This window comes from Prunus avium, chromosome 4 (genome assembly GCF_965620075.1).
Source record: "Prunus avium chromosome 4, drPruAviu1.hap1.1, whole genome shotgun sequence".
In the NCBI taxonomy this organism is placed as follows: domain Eukaryota; kingdom Viridiplantae; phylum Streptophyta; class Magnoliopsida; order Rosales; family Rosaceae; genus Prunus; species Prunus avium.
The window spans coordinates 22,136,763-22,146,114 of NC_142287.1; the positions used below are offsets into that span (position 1 = coordinate 22,136,763).

Here is a 9,352-nt window from a genome sequence, read left to right on the forward strand (position 1 = left end):
TGAAATGAATATTACAATGCACAGTTTAGCTTATATACAATTGTAAGGACTGAAGGCTTAACTAACAGCCATGCTTAACAGATGCCAACACTAACACGTGAATAGCACGTGGGTATTCTAACAATACTAAACTAACTTGAGCTGAGGTGTTCATTAACATTTTCAGATCAAGTTTCTTACCGTTCAAAATTGTCACGAATATTTTTTATACTCAGAGATTAATCGCTGGTCATTGCATTTTGTTTCAATTCTTGTAGGAAATTTGATCTGAACTATTTCACTGGTCCCCTACCAGCATTCATCGGTATGTCTGCGTTGACAGTATTGTAAGTAGTGAAACATAGACTGCACATAGTACTATACATAAAATTACTCTGTTTTTATCCTGAATTATAAACGGGTGCTAATATCTTTAATTGTTATTTCCATTCAGGTCAATTTCCCACAATTCATTATTGGGTCCCATCCCCAAGGAGCTTGGAAACCTTAAGGAGCTAACGATGCTGTAAGCAAAGACAACTGAGAAATGCTCTATTGGGACATGTTAAATATAGAACCCCCTATCATTTAATTCTAGACCTTCTCAACATGACTTGTTGCAGGTCCTTTGGATCAAATAATTTCTCCAGAACACTCCCTCCAGAACTTGGTAACTTAGTCAATCTCGGGCTATTGTGAGTGCTTCATTTAACTCATCGAATTTGAATCACTTGTTGCAATGTGTAATTATTTTCTCTTAAAGGAGCGGTTTATTTGTTGTTTCATTATCAATGAGCAAGGAATGCATTTATCGTATGAAATTGGTAGCAATCAGTTTGTTATTTTCACAGTTACATGGACAGCTGTGGACTCGGTGGAGAAATTCCTTCAACATTTGCTAAGCTCATCAACATGAAAATCCTGTAAGTTTTTTTTTTTTATTCAGTACTTTGAGATTTCTTTTCTGGGATGAGCTTACTATGAGTCAACTTTTTGAATTTTAGCTATGCATCAGACAATCCTTTCTCAGGAAAGATACCTTATTTTATTGGGAATTTGAGAAAATTAACTTCTGTGTAAGTATGGCAAACTTTTAACCTTCTGCAGTTTATGAAAGCAGATCTGCATGGCTGAGATGGGACTTTTATTCACAAGCATCTCAAATGTTTTTGTAGGAGATTTCAAGGGAACTCTTTTGAAGGCCCAATACCAACTAGTTTTCCTCAACTGACTTCATTGTAATCTCTGTAAGGGCAAATCCTTAATACATTTTAAACTCTCTCTCTCTCTCTCTCTCTCTCTCTCTCTCTCTCTCTCTCTCTCTCTCTCCTCCATTTACTGGGCATCATTTATGTTTGTGTATGATGATGAAGGCGAATCAGTGATATATATTATGTGAGCTCGTCTCTTCATTTCATAAGAAATTTGAAGAACTTAACTGATTTGTAAGTTAACACCTCATTTATTCACGCACTGTGATCAAACTTCGTTTTCCCTTTCAAATTGAAAATCTTACTCCATTTACTTGTCCACTAATTTTTTTTGGTGGTGTAACAGAGTTCTACGGAATACATTAATCAATGGTAGCATCCCTACTGATTTTGGAGAATATCAACGTTTACAGATACTGTACATTCCAGCAGATATATAAGCTTGAATCCCAAAGATACCAATTAATTTTCTTATCATTCTAATTGTTCCTCTAACTTATCACTCATGTTGCAGGGATCTGGGTTTCAACAATTTAACAGGCGAACTCCCAAGTTCTTTGTTCAACATGAGTTCTCTTATGTATTTGTAATAAGGCCTGCCTTCATTATTCCCCTCTTCTGTACTTATGCCATTGAATTTCCTGCTCGGAAACTTAGTCGTTCATCTGACCTTTTTATTGTTTCTTTGTTTCTACTTTTTTTTTTTTCCTGGGTGCCTCCTATAATTGATATGGCCAGATTTCTTGGAAACACTAGTCTGTCTGGACCTCTTCCAAGCCAAAAGAGCAATCAACTTCAGACTATGCAAGTCCTAATGTCATAAAAGTATGCTATATGTACTGGCAATGAAACCAGTACTCTGTGTGTGTGTGTGCGCGTGCATTCTGGCAGCCTTTTTCTTTCTTAAATTCCTTTGAACTTTCATGCATTTTTGTGCCTTCTCATTCTGTATTGTCATGTGCAGAGATTTGTCTTACAACTATTTCTCTGGAAGCTTTCCCCCATGGGTAACCACAATATTGCAACTGCATGTCTCCTTTTTATCTTTCACCTTCATTGTGCATATATAATACCACATGAATGAAATTCAATAAATTAGAAGGGATGGATTTGAAGTACTGATATGTTGAGATTTGAACACAAAATTTTCATCTTCATATGTGGATTGATTAAGGATTTTATGCAGGAATTTAGTGGTCAACAACTTCACATTTGACAGTTCAAACATAACGTGAGTTGAATCGAAATACCCTTTTTTTAGACGGACAGTTCAAACATAAAGTGATTGCTATTACACTTTTGCAGTTTAATGGATTCTTCCACTACAGTTTAATTATTATAAATAATAATTGTTCTCTGTGTTTACAGTCTTCCTGGATTGAATTGCCTCTAGAGGAATTTTCCATGCAATCGAAATACCCCACTATGTAATCTTCTTCTATATTTCACTAGCATTTATTTCTTTAATGCTAGATCATGTTACAGCAATAGGCATTGCTTATCTCATTATGTATACATATTGTAGGAATGTCTTGATAAATCTAGTAAGCATATCTTGTGCTATTAGAGCATCCACAGTGGGGGGGTGTATTTTCGGTGGTGTAAATACGCTTTTTGCTCCAATGGGGGGGGTGTATTTTCGGGGGTGTAAAGCCACTTTTCTCCATTTTTCCTCTCCTTTTTGTAGATGGGTCCCACCTGCAAGAGATGTAAAAAAAGGTGTACAATTGCATCTAAATCTACATCTCCAAGGTGGTGATGTAATTTTACATTCATGTACACCCCCCACTGCGGGTGATTTCGATCACAACGAGTGTATATTTAACATACATCCCCTTATACATCCCCCCACTGTGGATGCTCTTACATTAGTTTGAAGTTTTTTCACTAATCATAGCTTGTGTTTTTACATTGAATTGTACAGATACAAACTTCTCAATCAAGTGTGGAGGACCACAAATGAGAGGAAATGATGGCATATTGTATGAGGCTGAAGACTCAGCTCTTCACCCAGCAACATTTAATGTAACCAGTACACAGAAATGGGCTGTTAGCAATGCGGGTTTTTATGATAATTTGAATCAATCATTTGTGGAAACCACCCTTACGCAAGTCTCCAGTGCAGATTTGACACCAGAGCTTTTCGAGACTTCAAGAGTGTCCCCAGGGTCACTGAGATACTATGGCCTGGGTCTTCAGAATGGACCTTATACTGTAACATTGCAATTTGCAAAAACGGTTTTTGCTAGCCGCGATGCACAAACTTCACAAAATCTGGGAAGGCGTGTATTTGATATCTATATTCAAGTAAGGCTGCTAATAAAGAAAAAAAAAACTTAAGCTAATTAAAGTAAAGGCAACCTCATTAGACAGAATTATTTAACTATCTCTTCATTTACTTTCTTGTCTCAAAGCATGAATTTTGTCAAGCACAATTGAAATATGTTATATATATATATATATATATATGTGTGTGTGTGTGTAGTATTCACTCCTTTTCGTTTATTAATCACTGTGTGTGTGTTATGATTGTAGACAAATGCAGTTCCGCAATCATATCATGAACTCAGGAAGCTTCTGTTACAAGTTTCCCTCCTTAATCTACATTCTGTATTTGATTTTAGTCCAGGGAGTGGAGGCGGCATTCGCTTTCTGGGGTACTCCAGAAGGTGATACGGTCCATCCTGCTGAGTGTATGCAGCAGTTACTAGAGAAATTAGGTGTCATAGAGTCAATGTTGATGGGAATGTCTGAGCAATGCAGCATTTACAAACATGCAGTGGATATATACTCGGCAATCATTTGAATTCCCAACTGTCATGCAACATCTTGACATGTACTCAATGAAGAATCTCCATTTCTTTTCTCTTTTTCTGAAAAGATGCTTGGGTGCCACATGAGGAAGCATGGAGGAGATAAAAGTAGCACTTACATTACACTGCACATGTAAGCTCACGTATTTCTTTGATTGCTGAACTAATACTATATAAAGGGCCATTCGCTTCACCTGTTTTTCATGACAAAGGTAGGCACTTTCAATCACTCATTAACATTTTCAGGTGAGACGAAGTCCAGCACTACATGTACACAAGACTGCATGTCAAGATAAACGAAATGCACAAGATTATGATATGTATCATCATGAACGTCATTTAGTCTTCTAAATCAATGTCACAAAAGATTAGGTTTAGCGTTCATATCTCATTTTCTTCCGCAAAGATTCTCAGGGTTTCTTTTTGTTTTTTCTTTAAAACGAAGAAAAAGCTTTCTGCAATTAATATTGGATGCTTTCTTTTATTTACTTTATTTATTTATTTGCCCTCTTGCAATAATTCTCTACAGAAAAATAAAGAAAAAAAGAGTTGCAAGAATGCCGCGATAGACATATGCCACCTTTCATCGGGAGAGTTGGTGAGCAAGTTGGTGCCCAAAGTTGGTGCCTCTAGCATTTTCCTTAATATATATATAAATGTAGTATGTTTAGGTTAATTAATTTTTTTCAATTTTATTTTTAGTAATTAAATAATATCTTTGTCTAATTTAATTAGTTAAAATAGCAATTATATTTTAATTATTATTTCTTTAATGAATAATTAGTATTAAATATTTTAATTAACTTCATGAATTATATTACTTAATAAATAGTAATTAAAATTTCTATTTTTTTCTTTAATTAAATATTTAAATACTAATAATTCACTAAGTAAATAATAACTAAAACATAACTACTAATTAAAGTAATTAAAAAAGATAAATCCATATTGCGCTACTTAAGGGGTATAGCCGCGCGTCTATACGTTTAAGATATTGTATTTTTGGAGTAAATCCATATTGGCCCATTTTTTAATTTATTTTCTTTTCTGATGATTCAATCAGCTTTAATTTATGGTGCTCTTCCTTTTGAAATGTGAATATATATATATATATATATATATATATATATATTGTGCTAATTTAATTGGCTTGATATTTTATTTGCAACGTTGAGAGGTTTTAGGAAAGTTGCAAATGCCATTGTGGAGAAACACAGCTGTCCAGAAGCGGACAATTGTTAGAGTTGGCTTCCGTCTTCCCCAATACAGATTCTACAGGGACTATATATACGTTTCCTGCTAGAGGAAATGGACAAGTATGGAAGGATGTCTCTTTCCCCAAGCCTTTGTATCCACTTGTGCATCCTGCTGTTTTGGTAGCAAAACTTTCAAACTTCATTCCTGCTTTACAGTGGTGGAGATTGGATGAGAGTGTACAGCAGTTTGCAGTTTTTATTATGTCTCAAGTTGCCCATTTGACAAGGGAAGCTGCCCATTTGCATCCACTTGTGCATCCTGCTGTTTTGGTGGAAACTTATGAACAAGGGGAATGTTGTCTCACACTATGTCGAAGATCTTGAAGGGCATGATCGGATTAAATCTGCGCTTGCTCACATTGGGACACACGCACTTTTGAAGATGCTAGCTCCTGGTAACATATATATACCTTTGATGTTGCTTGCAATGCATTTATGCTTGTGTTTAAATCTTATAAGCATCCCTGCTGAGTACTCCAGAAGGTGCTCCGGTCCATCCTGCTGAGTGTATGCAACAGTTACTGGTGAAAGTTAGGCGTCATAGAGTCAATGTTGATGGCAATGTCTGAGCAATGCAGCATTTACAAACATGCAGTGGATATATACTCGGCAGTCATTTGAATTCCCAACTGTTTTGCAACATCTTGACATGTACTCAATGAAGAATCTCCATTTCTTTTCTCTTTTTCTGAAAAGATGCTCGGGTGCCACATGAGGAAGCATGGAGGAGATAAATATTGTCTTTCCCAGCTGTGGCACTTACATCGCACATGTAAGCTCACGTACTTTGATTGCTGAACTAATACTATAAAGGGCCATTCGCTTCACCTTTTTCATGACGGAGAAAAAAAGACATTGGTACTAGGATCATTGAAAGTTAAGCCACCCAAATTAACTTGTATATGAAATTATGAATAGCTCACGAGTAGGCGTAATCTGACTGTTGATGCATTGTGAATTTCGCTTGCATGAATTGACATGAATCGTGAGACTCATCGTAACATATCTCGAAACTTATTTTAAAGTGCACTCTCACATTAATTTTTTTCCTTTAACTGAATGGATATCACATTTAATAAAATGTAACCTTTTTTCTCCCCATTTTATTGGAGAGCAAAGTAATGTTCTCTAATCTTTACATGGACATGAATCGTGTGATTGACTGTAGCATATCTCGAAATTTATTTGTACTCCAAAAAATAAAAAGGTGCACTTATGTATTAATTAAATGGATATCACATTTTAATAAAATATATAACCAACTTGTTTCCATGTAATCTTTTGCTGCCAATAAGTTAAAAACATGCTGATCTTTAGTTGTACAACAAAGTCAATAAGTTAAAAACACCATTTAAAAATAAAATATTGAAACATGAAAGAATCAAGTTAAATATAAGAAATCGGAAATCTGTAAAATATATGGAGCAAATTAGCGGATAGAATGAAGCAAGATCACCCATTTCAATATAAACCCAATTAGTAAAATAGAGTTGTTCACTTTTCTTGTAATTTTGTTGTAGCATCATATATTATCGAATGAAAACTAAACTTTTGATTTCATTAGTTTTAAAGCTACCGACCATAAAATAAATTATGATATGTATCATGGATGTCATTTAGTCTTCTAAATCTTAAAATGTCAAAAGAGATTAGGATTAGGGTTCATATCTCATTTTCTTCCGCAAAGATTCTCATGGTTTCTTTTTGTTTTTTCTTTAAAACAAAGAAAAAGCTTCCAATTTTGTGTTTTTTTATTTTTGTAACAAGTAAAAGCCTGATAAGTACAACAATTTAAATTAGATTAGATAAAATGATAAGTACAACCTTATGATTGAAATTGTATATCCAACCAAAACAGAAAAAAAGAGTTTTCATTGAATATCTTTTTTTCTACATTTTTATTTTTTGAATATTAGAAATTACATTTTAGGCCTAAAACCTAGCTAGGAAGTAAAGAAGTACAATGATTAAGTCGGTTTCCTTTCCCAAGTCTATATAATTAGAGGTAGAAACCTTGGAACTTTTCATTAAAAAAAACAAAATCAGTGGAGCAGCAGCCCTATTCTGGAGCAAGGTGTCTCACCAAGCTAGCAATATTTGAAGTACGGGGCAGGACCTTCTTTTCTAAGAAGGACTTAAGAAGGTCTGGTCCGAATTTCGAATTTTGAAGTACGGTGACTTTCAACTGCCGATGATGAGAAGCATAGCTAGGTATTGAGTTGAGGTATGTATATGATTATCAACTTGAAGTTGCTGTTGGTTTCCATTAATCTTGAAACTCTTGGTTTTTCAATCTGATGCAATAGTTTTGTTTTTGCTGGTTGAAGTTGTTCTTTCTTGGATTTTAGCACTTCGGAATCTGAAAATGCTTATCTGGTTCAAGTTGTTCTTGCTTGTCATAGCATGATATTATTTATGATTTCTTTGAGCCTTTTGGCTCTAATTATATTCCCTTTCTTCTTGTACGGAGGTGTCTGTCATTGAATCAAGCATGTATTTGGATATTTTTATTTTGAATGCTATATTTCAATATATGACTGACCGATCTCAGAAAGACTCGCTTATACTTTGAAATTGTTGAAATGCTTGAGGTGAAGAAGATGGCTCTAAAAATACTTGACACAGTTAATTCTGTTTCGTTTCGTTTTGATGTTGCGATATTGGTTCCTATATGAATCTTGGGACTCTGGGTTTTTCAATCTGAAAATTCAAGTTGTTCTTTCCTTGTTTTTAACACTACTTTGGAATTTGAAGATTTTTATCTGGGAATTTTAAGATCAGGGAATAGAATTTCATTTGAAATCATTTGAATGAGAACGGAAATTCATGTCCAAGTCTTACTAGGATTACTAATTATTAGCATGTCTTTTTTGCACATGTGACTGTTTTCTTTAAATGCATTATATTTAAGAAGTATAGCCATCCGGCTATACTATTTATTAAAATAAAAATGAAAAAAGAGCCCCTCGCGGCTATACCACTTGTTAAAAAAACTTATATAAAACAGGGAGCCCAGTATATAGCCACTCGGCTATACTAGTTATCTTGTATCTATATATATAAAGCACAAGGCAGAGAATGATGAAACATTCAAAATACCAAAGAATGGCCTTGGTTAATGCAAATATTAATAATTGAAAATTTTAAATTAAATGAGGATAATATGGTAAATTCACACCTTTTCATATTAAAAAAAATTAAAATTAAAAGAAAATTCAAATAATGGATCCTATTTTTATGGAACACAATTACCCATTATCTTTTTTAAGTCAAAGGCAAACATTCAAAATACCAAAAAATTCCCTTGGTTAATGCAAACATTAAGAATTGAAATTATTAATTAAATGATGATAATATCGTAAATTCACACTTTTCATATTAAAAAAAATTAAAATTAAAATTAAAAGAAAATTCAAATAATGGATCCTATTTTTATGGAACACAAACCCATTATCTTTTTTAATTCTAAAATAAATTAAAATTTTTTTTAAAAAAATCCTCTCGCAGGCGCGGAATCGCATGCGGAGAGGCTAGTATTTAAATAAAGGAAAAAACCAATTACAAAAAGAAAGAATCCTATTATACATTTAAAGGGTATAGCTAAACAGCTATACTATTTAATAAAAAAGTTAATAATAATATATAAAAAATAGCACGTATCGCCGCTCGACTATACTACTCATTTTAAAAATAAGATTTAACCTATTTAACCTCAAGCCTTGGAGTTTCAACTTCAAAACCACCTTAATTAGTTGATACTTGTAAAAATATTTAAAATAGAGCCATAGAAGAGGGGTTTACAGTTTATTTTGGCAAAAAAGGAAAGGGGGTTTACGGCTACTAGGGAACATAGAACATGAAGAAATTATTAATTTTTCATGTTGGCAGACATTAAATATTTCCCATGTTTGTTTTGATAGTAATTTATTATTACTCCCATGTTCTTTGTTCCAAAAGCAGTCATAAATGTGTTTTTTTTAGTCAAAAGAGGTGAGCTAATATTAAACAAAAAATAATTACAGGCCAGGAGACAAAGAGATTGTGGGCTAATATTTTTTGGAGTAGGATTAGATTATAAAATTTGTACTAAGTT

At 33.6% G+C, this 9,352-nt stretch overlaps 1 pseudogene; it reads left to right on the forward strand.

Annotated features, from left to right (window-relative positions):
* Positions 1-306: 306 nt before the first annotated feature.
* LOC110766948 (putative leucine-rich repeat receptor-like serine/threonine-protein kinase At3g14840) lies at positions 307-3,530 on the forward strand (annotated as a pseudogene).
* The last annotated feature ends 5,822 nt before the right edge of the window (positions 3,531-9,352 follow it).